The 15,191-nt window shown below is 39.4% G+C and overlaps 1 protein-coding gene across 1 annotated transcript in view; it reads right to left on the bottom strand.

The window, feature by feature from the left end:
- LOC139687246 (girdin-like) overlaps positions 1–15,191 on the bottom strand; it is a 176,818-nt gene that overhangs the window by 18,576 nt on the left and 143,051 nt on the right. The gene's annotated exons all lie outside the window — the stretch shown is intronic.

Here is a 15,191-nt window from a genome sequence, read left to right as displayed (position 1 = left end):
TCAGATGACACTTCCATACATTTGCTTTTCTTCATTACTGTACTCCATCCCATGATTACAATAAGCAGCACAATAGATAAAGTGTAAATAACAGGAGACTTCAAAGAGGAAAGGGGTAAAAAACTTTGAATGATGAACTTTCACAGTCATAGACAATGATCCCTGATCACCACACACCATTAGATATTCAGTATATGATAAATATTCACCATTCTTAAATTAAAAACAATTTGGGTCTCACAGTATTCTATGTGCAACACTAATATTATGTCTAGAGACAATGCTACCATGCACACACCCTCCACATTGGCCAGCATGAACAAAAACATTTAGGCAGGCTACAGGAAAATACTATTAGTCTCACAATGGTTGAACAACCTGGATTACCCACATATTTGTTTTTATTAAAAAGCCTGGGTTTTGGCAAATGTCATCATCAAGGAAAACCTCCAGAAGAAATTGAGCTAATGTGTGAATGGTGGATGACAAGCCCTGATGCTGCAAGGAGGGGAATGAGGGCAGGGACTGCAAGGGGGGGGGGATGCAGGGGAGGAATTTAGGGGAGGAGAGGGATGAGCCAGGGGATCTTTCAATTATCTGACCATGCTAACGAACAATTGGGTGGGGCTTGTGAAGAGGAGAGGGCCAGAAGGTAGGATAGGGTTTTAGGATTAGGCATATAGGTGGGAGAGTTAGACAGCAACAAAGAGGCAAATACAGGAATGCTATAGTCTTTGATTTCAAATCCAGGGGAGAGAAGGCAAAGACTGATACACTCTGCCAGCAAGCCAAACCTGTGCCATTTGTGGCAGAGGCAGTTTCAGCAATGGAAGCAGGGCAAATGATGAGGGAATGAGTTTGCATCGTGTACCATAGCAGTTGACATGGTAAGGGCGATGCATGCCCATACAAATGGGACAAGGTACCAATACATAAGGCAGGGGATTAGTTGAGGAATCGCATTATTTTGTAATGGGAGGTGCAGGAGGAAAAACAGGGTAGGAGTAACTTGATGAGGTATCGCTGACATCAATAGAAGACTAGATTACAGTGCGATTCTGATGTACACATCCTCCAGCATGCAGAATTCTATGATGGAGAAGGGTTATGCATGGTGGGGATTGATTGAAACATTCAATGAAAGTTTCACTGTGTGTGCCTACGCATGTGGTGTACTGACTGAGCCCCAAGTGAACTGTATCGAGCGAAATGGCCTCCACAGTGGGGCAGTCGTGGCATTCTGGGTGAGCTGCACTCAGCTCGGGGGGGGTGGGAGAGAATGGGGGAGGGAGAGGGAAATGCTAGATAGGGAAGGAGAGATATGCCTCCCACGCTTGCCTTGAAGCAAGCCATCCTTGCTGGGTTTGTGGCAATGCCCAACCCCTCTCCCAGACTGAGAGAGTAGACCAACAAATACCACGATGGCCAAGGAATCTATTTATGCTCGGACCCCACACAGATTGACGTGAGATATTTCGGGGGCGCATCACAATGACGTCCCTCTGTTCGAACTGAGACGAGTCTTCCGCCATAATAATCACCAGAAGTGACTTTGCATGGATTTCAATTCTTTGGTGCACCAGCCCTCAAAGATAGACACAGCCATTAAGTAAATACCTGCACTCTTTTTGCACAAACTCTATGATCACAGTGACAGTGGGTAGAAATGACAACTGGATTGATAGACTTCTATGGAAAAATGGGAACTGTTAATATGAAAGACTAAGGGAATGTTCCATTCTCTGGCATATGTAGAAAGAAGGGTAGATGTTGCATTGGAGAAGATATACTACATTTGTTGGATGCAATTTCTATACATAGTTAAGTGGAATGTGTGAAAATTATGCCAGGAGAATGAGCAGTAGAAGGAAGAAATTGGGGGGGAGGCAGGCATGTGTGGATGTAAACCAGCAAGGGCTTCAGAAATAAATTAAGAAACAGTACCGGTTTAAAAATTAATCGGCCAGTTGAAGAGTGAATACTCTCACATGTCTATAGAAAACAAAACAACAATTTAAGGATAGAATGAAGAAAAAAGAAATAAAACTTCCACACACACACCGATTGATGATGGCTCCATCCTCCACAAGTCGGAACACTCTCGGTCGAGGGTTGCCTGGCTGCGGTTGGGGTGCAACTGAGCCCACTTCAACAAACCCAAAACCCAGTCTTTGAAGGCCTCGAACAGCTTCCCCTTGCTTGTCAAACCCAGCAGCCACACCAACAGGGTTGGGAAATTGGATACCCCAAACTTCAGTGCCCTGAAAGAGATACCAGTCATGGCAGAGGCCTAGCTTATGTCCTGTTATTGGTTTAAATGTGGGATTGAGCCATGAGTCAAAAACATGTATGCTTTAATCACTAATTAAGCAAGAGAGGACAACATGGAAAAGCACAATACTTCAACCTACATAATTTGGAATTTCTTTAGTAATGAGTATCTGAAAATTGTCTTAGATCAAAGGCTTCAATTTGAAACATTTTGATCTAGACATACAAGTATTACTACTCGTAAAATACAAAGAATTGTACCAAGTTATTTATTAACCAAATCAACATTGTTTAGCCACGTTAGATTTTATCATACTTAGGTTATTAATGTTCCTCTCACCCATTATTCGTTTGTAATATAAAAGATGGTCACTACTCCTTTATGAAGTTCAATTGAGAGATGGGGAACCAATTTTAGGGCTGATTGTACATGAAAATAATGAATCCAAAATATACACTTGTAAAAAAAACTACTAAAAATGGTAAAAATTTAGTTAAAACATATACATATTTCCCTCCCATTACATGCTTAAATTGGTTGTTATGCAATGTTCCCAAAAATGTTGAACCAACCACCTTGAACATCCTAATCGTGAGCCTAGTAGACTCTCCTTTATGTCTTGACGACATCATGACCAGACCCCATGACCCTATGCTCCCAACCATATAGCTCTAGAATTTATAATATTTGTTTCTTCTTTAAATAGAATTTCTAAAAATAATGACAGGTGCCTACTGACTATGCAAATCACACCTGAAAGCAGACAGCACTTATAAGGAACTTTGGTATAGTGTTGACTGGCTTTCATTTCCAGCACATTACAATGGGAGAGAATATCGTAAACATTTTCTTGTTGATTTTATGTGTTTCTTTTATTTCTCTATTCCTAATAAGTTCATTAACTTCAATAAGATAAAAAACACAAGAATAAAAATTCATTTACATTCCAAATGAGGCTCATTTCTGTCCACAAGTCCAATAAAGTTAATTGCAATGAATTAAACGAAGTCTACTTACTAATTAATAAAAGAATATGATTCACAAATAATACAAACTATAAAAATATGCCAAAATCAGTGCAGAGTCAACTCTGAAAAGTAACTCAGGGTAGTTTGAACAGTTATTAACAGACGAGAAATGGCACAAGAAATTAAGAGTTCTGCCACCAAAGCATGGCATTAATGGGGATGGATATATCGCAGCCAGTTGAAGTGTAAGTGCTTTGTTTTCTCCAAGGAGAAACGGAAACCATTTGTAATGGGTGATTCATCCAGCCTATTTAAAGTAAGCTAAATGCATTAAGCAACATTAACGAAAATCAACAACCAGCATGGCAGCTAGGGCACTGCAAAACAATCAGCCCATTACTAATCACCTGCCATTTTCAGCCATGTCATTACTAACTATGCTGAACTAATTCACACAAACCGTGCAGCACAACATTGTCCTATGAGTATAGGCAATACAAAACTTGGTGTTGTTTGAGCCGAAGTAACTTTGGAGTAGAAGAGTTGACTGTCTAAAAAATTTTAACACTTGCACCAACCAGGATACCTGCGGTTATTATTGGCAACTTTCAAATGCTCTTTCTCTTTTTAGAAATTCTTTCAAACGCTCTTTCTCTTTCCCCGTTTAGAAAAATCCGACTGTCCAAACCACACTCCCCTTGGATAACAGATGAAATAAAATACTTGATGCGTAGGCGTGACGCAGTCTATAGCCTGTTTAAAAAACATAAAAACGAAAATGTATTCAATATCTACAAAAAACTGCGTAACAAAACTAAACAAGTCATTAGAAATTCCAAAATCAGATATGCCTTCCAAATATCTAAAGAGCCCCCGTCACATATTTGGAAAAGCTTGAAGTACCTTGGTGTTGGAAAAACTAAAAATCAACACTCCCTACCTGCTGACATTTCTCCAGACGACCTAAACCGTTTATTCACAACCCCACCGACGGAAATCGACTTTAATGCAAAAAATGAATACATATACAGTTTGCAAAATTCTGAACCAACTCCAGTTTCTGCTAGAAGCTCATTCAACATTTCTCCCGTCACACAAATGGAAGTCCTCCAGGCCCTCAAAAAAATCAAGTCCTCCTCAGATGGAGCTGACGGAATTTCAGCTATTCTCATACAAAAGTTACTTCCCATTGTACTTCCTGTTTTAACTCATATCTTTAATTGGTCTATTTTAACTGAAACATATCCCTCCCTCTGGAAACGTGCCCTCGTCCGTCCCATCCCCAAAAAATCCACACCCACTAACATTGCTGAATACAGAACAATCAGCATCTTGCCTCCTTTATCAAAAGCATTCGAGAGACTCATTCACGAACAAATTTCAAAGTTTCTGAATGAAAATAACTTACTTGACCCTCTACAATCTGGCTTTCGGTCCTCTCACAGCACAGCTACCGCTCTCCTTAAAATAACAGATGACATCCGACTATCCATGGATCGCAAAGAGGTGACAATAATGACTCTCCTAGACTTTACCAAAGCCTTCGACTCTATTGACAAAGATATTCTCTTAGCAAAACTTCAAAACCTGAATTTTTCTTCCTCGTCTTTACTGTGGATTCGCTCATACCTAAGTAACCGATTCCAAAGTGTCACTACACCTAATTCATCCTCTAACTGGCTTCAAATACACAGGGGTTCCACAAGGATCCATTCTTGGACCTTTGCTTTTTTCCCTGTATATAAACGATATTAGTAAATGCATTTTAAATTGCAATCATCACCTTTACGCCGATGATTTACAAATATATCACCATTCCCGCCTTCAAGACCTACCTACAATTATAAACGAAATTAATGGAGATCTGGCTGCTTTGTCACTATGGGGAATAAAAAATTTATTGAAAATAAACCCAATCAAAAGTCAGTCCATCATAATTGGATACCATAAAATACATTCTAAAATAAGTATTGATAAACTACCACCACTAAAATTGCAAGGATCTATCATACCATACCTAAGGACAGTAAATAATTTAGGCTTAACCATAAATGAAACATTATCTTGGACTGATCATGCAATTGCTATCTGCAGAAAAATTAACTCATCCCTGCATTCACTGAAAAGGTTAAAGCACATTGCTCCCCCCTCCTTAAAGATGCTTCTTGTGTCCACTCTTCTCATACCCCACTTTGATTACTGTGATGTAGTATACCAAGACCTTTCAGGCGAACTAAAAACCAAACTCCAGAAGACCCATAATTCCTGTGTGCGGTTCATATGTGATCTTAGGAAGTACGATCATATTTCCGACTCATTTAATAGAATATCCTGGTTAAAGCTAGAAGGCCGCAGGCATTTACATATTCTTTCACTTCTCTACGGAATACTTTCAAAGCACACCCCTAATTATCTATACAAAAACTTCCTCTTCATCAACTCAATCCACAACAGAAATACCAGGGGTAATAACAAACTTCTTGTCCCACACCATCGCACGGAAATCTATCACAAATCTTTTCATGTTACAGCATGCCGTCTGTGGAACTCTCTCCCAGATGATATAAAAAACTCTTCATCAACAACAACATTTAGAAGAGCACTTCACAAGTTCATTTTCCTCAGGTACTTAACTTAACCAGTATCCCTCCGTCATTCCACTCAGCTGTTATACAGATCACTGTGTCTACTTTGTTTTTTACCCTGCTTTTTGTTTTGTCATCTCAAGCGGTAGGAGTTTGCGTAATTATTTTTAGAAACATCACGCTTCTCATTACTCCGCATGTGTTGTCAATGTATTTAATTTCTCCATTTCAATTTCAGTAACTTAATAATATGTATACTCTGTAAAAATGATTGTTACAATGTACATGTATCTTTCCTCTAATTAATAGGGTTTTCGCAGGTTTTTGACACCCCCCTTCTCTTCGTGGGTGTTTTTCCTGCGTGGGTTTTTACTAGTTGAGCAATGCCACGCTCTCCCTAGCTTTTCCCACAAACCTCATTCTTTGCTTAGACTTTCCTCATTTTATTGTACTCTATCTTCACTGTCATTTAATTTGAGTATTTGAAGGAGTATTCTTAATTTATATATGTATATGTATGTATGTATGGGTGTGTATGTGCGTACTTATGTATGTATTTATGCATGTGTATGAATGCATGTATGTATGTTTTATGTGTGTATATGTATGTGTGTGTGGATATGTATGTATATGTGTATTTATGTGTATGCATATAGGTATATATGTGTGTGTATGTGTATGTGTGTGTCTATATACGAGGGTCATCCGGAAAGTAGTACCCGTTCGTGCCGCATGAAGTGCTGACGACGCGAGTAGCCGCTGGACGAGGTCAGATAGCTTCAGTGGCTTGTCTGCCTTCTCTGAGCCAAGTTGCGTGACGCTAGCATTGCCTGTGTTGTTTCTGTGATTGTTTACAATGTTTAAAAAAATTGAGAACGCCGCCAGTTGTGAAGTGAGGGCAGTGATTAAATTCCTCAATGCAAGAAACGTTCGCCCATGTGATATTCATCGCCAATTAAAGGAGGTGTATGGAGACAATGTAATGGACGAGTCGTCTGTTCGGCGGTGGTGTCGCAACTTCAACATGGGGAGGGGGAACACACACGACGATGAGCATTCGGGGAGACCGTCTGTCATTACAGACCAACTGGTGAGCTCAGTTGACGAATTCGTGAGGAACGATCGGCGCGTCACAATTGATGACATCTGTGAGCATTTTCCCAATGTTTCTCGAACAATTGTTCATGAAATTGTTAAACACCATCTGCATTATGCAAAAATTTGTGCAAGATGGGTCCCTCGCGTATCTCAATGAGCTGGCGGCGAAGGACTATGCAGCAGGAATACAGAAACTTGTCACACGTTATGACAAATGCCTTAATTTGCTTGGAGATTATGTTGAGAAGTAGTTTAAAGTATCCTCTTTCAAATAAAATTTTTTATGTTTGTTAATATTTACTTTTGTGTCTTTATTTCACGAACGGGTACTACTTTCCGGATGACCCTCGTATATGTATATACTTTTTTCTTTTCGATGTGCAAATTTGGATTAATGAATTTATGTCTATCTCTATGTGTTTATGTTTAGATTTGAATGTAACTGTAAGTTTAAATGGCTAATATAATATGTATATAACGATGGGTTAAATGGAAGAAGGGACCATTTGGTCTCAATTTCGCCCAAATAAAGACCGCTATCTATCTATCTATCTATCTATCTATCTCTTGATCTACTTCACTGAAGTACAGCATATTTCAATGTGGTGTATATTATATGTTAATGCCTCCCCATGCACTACATTCTTGATGTGTTGGAGGGCCTTGTGCATTCTGATGATCCCTAGAGCTGTTGGTGGGGGCTATGATAATAGCTCCCAATCACACGACCCATGCCCACCAAATTATTTATCCCAAGATATGATTATGGACAAATGTGCAAGAATGACTAGAACTGCAACTGCAGGACCCCACCCACTCGGACAAGTGTTGTGCCTGACAGCGCAAGAGGCAAAGTTTCCACAGTCATCATCAACTGAAATCCAGTGAAATCAACAGCAGCAGCAGCAGAGAAGAAGACACAGGGGGGACCACTAAGCCAGGTAGAATAAATCCTTGGGTTGTCAGCATGATCTTGAGGACAGGAAAATAGGACATATTAAGTGCGAGATGAAGAGAAGAAATAGCAATGTTTTAAGGCTATGCGAGGTGAGATTAAAAGATAGAGGGGATCATTGAAGCAATAATTATGTAATAATACACAGTGAAGGGAAGAGAGCCAGATTGGAGTAGCAATACTGTTATGGAATATAAGAAATGTAATTCACATTGAGTGTGTGACAGAGTAGCGTCAGCAGAAGTAAAAGCTGAACCAACACACTTGGTCATTATTCAGGGATACATGCCAACAAGTAGCTGCACCTAGAAATAAGTATTAGTATTTAGGGGAGGCGACCGACAGCTGAGGTCATTTGCGCCATAGGGGATGAACAGGAAAGGGAGGAGGGTGGAGAGAAACCTGGTGTTGGCATTAGCCCACTCTTTATGAAAGGCGCCAAGGGGTCTGCAGCTTAACGTCCCATCCGACGGACGGCGTACTCGCTCAAAGTGCCCTCCACAAAGCACCTCAAGTAGGGATCGAGATACCTCTGAAAAATATTCACCACTGGGATTTGAACCCGGGGCCTCTGGGTGGGAAGCCAGTACCTTAGCCCCCGCACCATCTCGATCCCCACCTAGAAATAGATAAGTAAACATAGTATACAGCCCATTATAGGAACCACCTGATAGCTATAGCTGATTGTAATGCAGAGGCAGGCAAAGGATGAGATTGGAGTAGGGTAGGGTACTACAGTTTATGAACAAGGAATGACCGCAAGGAGAAAGCAAATTAGTTTTGCATGAGACGGTTTAATCATAACAAACACTAGGTTGACACTTCATAATAGATATTTGCATACATGGACAATGACAAGTGATTCAGGGAGATATCAGTTAGAATACTACCTTGATCAAAAAGTTCCCGGAATAACCACCGTGTGGCGCTCCCATCATTCCGATTTGAGTTCTGTTTTTTATGTTAAATTGGTACATCTGTTGTTGATATTCCCTTTAAATCTTAGTGTCATAACTTGACATTTGCAAAAGTTACGTAGCCAAGAGTACATCTATCTCTGTGTGTGTTGGCGATTTTTTACAATTTCAGAAATGGATTTAAATTTGCAACAACGAACTTGTATTAAATTTTGCGTAAAAAACGGATTTAGTGGCGCACGGACGTTGGAAATGTTGGAAAAGTGTTTCGGCAACGATTCTCTAAAAAAAACGGTCGTTTACCAGTGGCACGAGCGGTTCAGAAGTGGTCGTGAGTCAATCGAAGATGATGAACGCAGTGGCAGACCATCGACATCGAAAGTCGGTGAAAAAATTGATAAAGTAAAAGAAATGTTGGTCAATAACCGCAAATTAACCATCAGAGAAATAGCGGAGGACTTGAACATTGCCTATGGATCCGCCCAAGACATTGTGGTTAATGATTTGGGTTTCCGTCGTGTAGCAGCAAAGTTGGTGCCAAAAGACCTCAATTTCATGCAAAAAAGAGACCGTGTTGACGTCGCAAAAGACATGATTTGCGAGGCTGAATCCGATCCCACATTCATCAAAAGGATCATTACTGGAGACGAGACGTGGGTTTATGAGTACGACACGCAATCCAGACATCAGGCAAGTGAATGGCGTTCACCAAATGAGCCGAGACCAAAAAAACCACGTCGTTTTCAGTCAAAAAAGAAGGCAATGCTGACGGTTTTCATGGATTACAACGGTGTAGTGCATCATGAATTTTTGCCAGAAGGCCAGACAGTAAACAAAGAGTATTATTTGGGCGTTATGAGACGTTTGCGTGAAGCAATTCGCCGAAAGAGACCAGAAATGTGGGCAGAAAACTCGTGGATTTTGCACCAATGATAACGCACCGTCGCACAGTGCTATCATTATTCGTAATTTTTTGACGAAAAATGCAACAAATACCATCCAACAGCCACCGAATTCACCTGATTTGGCTCCCTGTGACTTCTTTCTGTTCAATCGAGTTAAAAAACCATTACGGGGAACGCGTTTTAGCAGCCGAGAGGAAGTAATGGAAAAATCGCAGGAAGCACTGATGGACATACCGAAAACCGAATATAAAAAATGTTTCGAGGATTGGATCAAGCGCTGGCATAAGTGTGTTGCAGTCGATGGGGATTACTTTGAAGGGGACAATATAGATTTAGATGAATAAACTTGTATTTTTAATTTTCTGAATAAATTCCGGGAAATTTTTGATCAAGGTAGTATATTATGGTTAGGAATAGATTAAGGACCAGCTCAATTAATTCACACTGTTACCCAGGATGAGATAGGATCCAGATTACAATTCAGTCCTGATGATGAGTTACAATTGAAGTGTCAACAATTGGGATCTTTTTGACCTCTCTAGAGCATTTGATATTCTAGATCACAACATCCTCTACTCTCAAACTAATGAGCATATTGGAACCTTGCTTAACGAGCACCTTGCAAAGCGAATAGTTTGCATTACGAGCAAAAGTGTTAGTCCCGAAAATGACTGGCATAATGAGATGCTTCACAGATAGCGAGTGGCGAAGAGAGGGGAATCCCCAGAATGATTGCATCCCAGCTACTTCAGTTTGTGTATAGCACTCGTTCCACAAGTATCTGAAGAGTCGCAAGTGATCACACATTTTTTCAAACTTGTATTTCGACTTATTATTCGACTTAATTGGGCGAGGTTGGGACTAATAGTCCCTTCTTCCACCTAACCCTACATTACAGACATTTGACGACAATCACATACAACCAAGCCCTAGATGGAGGGAAATCCACCTAGGTGGGAATCGAACCCATGACCTCTGGGTTGGTAGGCGAGGACGTTACCCCGCCGCCACCGAGGCCGGCAGGGTATTATTCGTGATTCTTTGGTGCAAGGTATAATAACAGTTTGTAAGTTTTTTCAAATTAATCCCAATAATTTTATTCATCTTATTATCATATTCACATATGGTAGATGTCGTCATTTTTCACATTTGTACAGTTTGTTACAAATATTGAAGCTTTTTATAGGAGAATATAGTTGCTCATAGATAATATACTATACAGCACAATATAAAATCACATAAAATACTTGTATTGAAAATATTTGCATACATACACCTAGTATTCTACTCACGCTAGACCTTGTAATTTTAGGCTAGTGAAGTCGAGCTCATAATACTCCTCTATTGAGTATAACGGATTGGAGGTAAGCCAATCACACAGCACCCTGTGGAACACCACATTGCGGGCTGACTTTACAGATTTTGGAAGCATATTAAACAATTTGATAGGTAGACCTTCAACTTTGTAAGTCCTATCTAGCCTACAGTATGGAAAATCCATATTAGACTTTGCTCTGGTGTTATGGCTGTGCACGTCAGCCCTAGTGGAGTACCTCCTCGTATTTTCTTTTACATGAACAAATGAAGAGAGTATATATAAATTGTAGAATCATAATTTTTAAATTTAAAAAACGAGGTCTACAGTGTTCAAGTGGACATGAATTAGATAAGGTACAGACTGTCTTTTTCTGCATCACAAAGATTAGCTTAATATCAGATGCATGCCCCCAAAGTCTAATGCCATAAGTGATATCTGAGTGAAAGAATGCATAGTATGCATTAATTAAGTAGGCCTTACTCACATATAATTTCAATTTCCTGAGCAGAAATAAGGCTCGTGCAAGTTTCTTCCTAATGTGTAGAATATGAGCACTCTCCATGTTAACTTGGAGTCTAAATAAAATCCCGGCAGTTTCACAGGGACAGTATCCCGTGTAGCAGATTTTAGTGTACAGAGAAGATGCTGAGTTTTATCGGGATTCATAAGGAGATTGTTGGCAGAAAACCAATCCACTGCCTTTATAAGTATAATAGGAACTCTTTTCATTGCATCAGAATGATGGGGGGAACTATGTAGAAAAGTAGTATCATCCACATAGAGGACACAGTCAGTAATCATTTTGGGGCACAAGTAATTAATCATGACCAGAAATAAAAGAGGTCCTAGCACAGAGCCCTGCGGCACACCATATTTAATATTTAATGGTTTTGACTGTTTACCATTTACATAAACTGACTGCTTACAATCGGATAAATAGGAAGAAATAAATTTTAGTTCAGTATCCTTAAAACCATAATATTTCAACTTATTAACGAGAATTGTGTGATTAACACAGTCAAAAGCTGAAGAGAGGTCACATAGTGAGAGAGCCAAACATTGATTACCTTCAAAAGCCTTGATCAATGAAAAATCTGTTAAAAGAATGCCACAAAAGAATAAAAATAAGAGGAGATATGAAAAGTAAAGTCAATGAAAATCGGGAACAAGGTGTGATCCTGGCTGATCTAGTGCGCAAATCAACAATCTGTCAACATCAACAATTTGCCTTCTCTTCAAGAACAAAGACAAAATTAAGAGGATAGATGCTTCAAAGAGAGTGATAAGAATATCTATGAAACGAGCACATATCCTCAATGATATTAAAAGGTTGCTTCTCATAAGGATAAAGGCAAAGCAATAATATTAACAATAATGTCATTTGTGATAAGGAGGAAGTGATTTTTGCCAACCTTGTTAGAAGATGTCAGGATCATCAACGGCTGAAGTTTAAGGGGAGCCGCACGTGGGTCTGGAAGTTTATGAGAAGAACTTAAAAGGCCGTCTCACACTGCTATTTTGCACAAATGCAAGTTGTGATTTGAAAATCACACGACTGCTTGTTTACCATTCAGAAACTCCACGAGCTTTCAAGAACTGTTAAGTCCAAAACAGCATGCTACATGAGATATGGAGGTCACAGAAATCTATTGTATTGTACCATACGTGCAAGGCATCGCCCTAATAAGGCAATGGTGATGCACACCAGATACATATTTCATGATAATCCTGAGTCGTATCTATGCAAAATTATGAAGCATAAGCAAAATCAACGGGTCGCGGTAGTCCAGTGGGTAGAGCGTTGGACTGCTGACCAGAGGGTCCCGGGTTCGATTCCCGGGCAAGGCACTCTGGGCACCTGCAGCTCCACCCAAGCTAAAGTGATTTTTCGGGTACCAGGTCTTCCTGGGAAACCATAACCGGCACAGGGAAAGGAACTGGCCCCCCTACCCTGATGTGTGAATTTTCACATTCCGTATAGGGCTTGGTAATGGGTGATCTCTACCATCACCTACCAAACCGACCTTCGGGTTGATTACTGTGTTCATGGTTTATGGAAAAAAAAAAGCAAAATCAAAGGTGTCGAGACAGCTTCCGAGTAAATGAATTAGGTTTGTATCTTAAATAATAAACTATTCATGTCGATTCTTTTTGCTTTAAAAAATCAAGTTCACATTTCCAGTTGCTTCATTCCGAGAAAGAAGAAAAGCATTTGATTTACAAGAAAGATTATGGAATGAATTATGCCTGTTGTACAAGGTATCCACTGCACATGGATTAATGGCATAGCTTTAACATGGATCAGATCTTAACCTTTAAATTGTATTCAAATGTTTCAGATAAATCTCAAGCATATGCCTGAGCACTTTTAGGTCTCACCTAATTGAAACAAATTGTGGAGTACCACCCGGCTCATGAATGGTTCAGATCATATCTTCAGGGAAGACATCAAGTAGTTGAAATATCCCACCTTAATGCATCTACAAATCACAAAATGAACGACCAATCAGTAAAAAGAGTTTAAAGCAGGTGTTCCTCAGGGCTCTGTCCTCGATCCTTTGCCATGTCTACTCCACATAAATGACATGCCAGATTGCACCTTCGATGCCAAATCCCTTCTTGCTAATGATACTACAATTCTCACACCAACCAGTCCTGAGCTTCAGCCAAAAGTGGACTCCACAGTAATAAGCCTTACAAATTGGTTGCAAAACAACTTACTATCAAAAAATGTACAAATAACAGTAAGTATAAATGTTGGCAAAAATGCATTGCCAGTTAAACTTTACGATAAGGACCTAACATTTGCTGAAAGCATAAATTTCTTGGGTGATTTGAATCAACCCTAAAATGGTCCATATCTATTGACAGCTTAACATTTAAACTGAATTAAACTCTCAGCTGAGATATTTATTTTAGTACTACCATAAATATCCTCAAATGTCTTTATCATCAAATTGAATTTTCAATCTTGATTATCATATGGCATTATATTCTGGGGTGGCTTCACCCATAGCCAACATTTTTTATTTTTCAAATTCAGGTCATCAGAGCTATCTTAAATTTACCTCTGAGACACTCCTGCAGGCCTCATTTCCATAAGCTGCAAATTATACCACTGGCTACTCCATATGCATACAATCTAATCTCATTTTTCCAAAGGAAAAATGCATACATACAAGCAAAACAAAAATGCCCGTCACCATGATACACGTACTAAGCTTGGCATACACATTGAGGCTGAGTCGTCAAAATGGAGCAGTGAGGAACCATTCCATCAAGGAACCAAATTTTTTAACCAATAACCTTCTGACTTGAAAGTATCTCCTTCAAACACTTTCAACCGCTATCTTAAACCATACAAGTGTATTGAACCTTCGTACTCTGTGGATGAATTTTGGGCATCATGAGACGAAAAGTCTACAATGTTTAGTACAGCGTCTCTATGTAATGTAAATTCGAAGAATTGATGTACTTTTATGTTTCATAACGATATCATGATGAATCTATTGCGAATAAACTATTATTATTACATAATCAATGCTTTGGAATTATAAGTAACTTCAGCGGTCATAGGGTCAGTAATATTCATATTGAAGGAGCCAAGAACACATATAAGCTCACCGCTAATAGCATCCAGCATATGATAATTCGCGGGTTATTAAATGTTAAAACATGAATAACTGTTAATACTTGGCTAAGTCCTACTGATGGGTCGTTTATAACAACATGCACATCTCGTCCGATAAAAATAATATCTACTCACCAAAGCCGGGGAATCTCTGACTTTTGCTTTTGAAAAAAATTCATACTTTGCTGCCAAGATTGCAAGGTTATGAGATGTTTCGGGATTTAATTTGTGCACGGCTGGCATGATGAAATTTCTATAAAATTGTTCGTTCTGATTATAAATACTCAGCCCAGAAAAAAATCCAAAGGCACCACAGGAAACTAGCACCGCAGAGGTTGCCTTTTTCTGGAAATAATGTGGTTTACTTCAAATATTCAATGATTAAACGATGTATGCAGCTTTTCATTATATCGCCGGGGAACCGTTATGTAAAAATATATAATACCCACCAAAAGGTTTCTCCTTGAGCTCATTATTTTGCTGGACTTATAAGAAAGATGAACCGAGTCCTACGACCATACGAAATGTTGATATCATATGTA

The sequence above is a fragment of the Hetaerina americana genome, unplaced genomic scaffold (assembly GCF_022747635.1).
Source record: "Hetaerina americana unplaced genomic scaffold, ioHetAmer1.1.p SCAF_18, whole genome shotgun sequence".
Classification (NCBI taxonomy): domain Eukaryota; kingdom Metazoa; phylum Arthropoda; class Insecta; order Odonata; family Calopterygidae; genus Hetaerina; species Hetaerina americana.
Note: the sequence above shows the minus strand (reverse complement) of the source record. Positions and strands in the feature narration are given on the sequence as shown.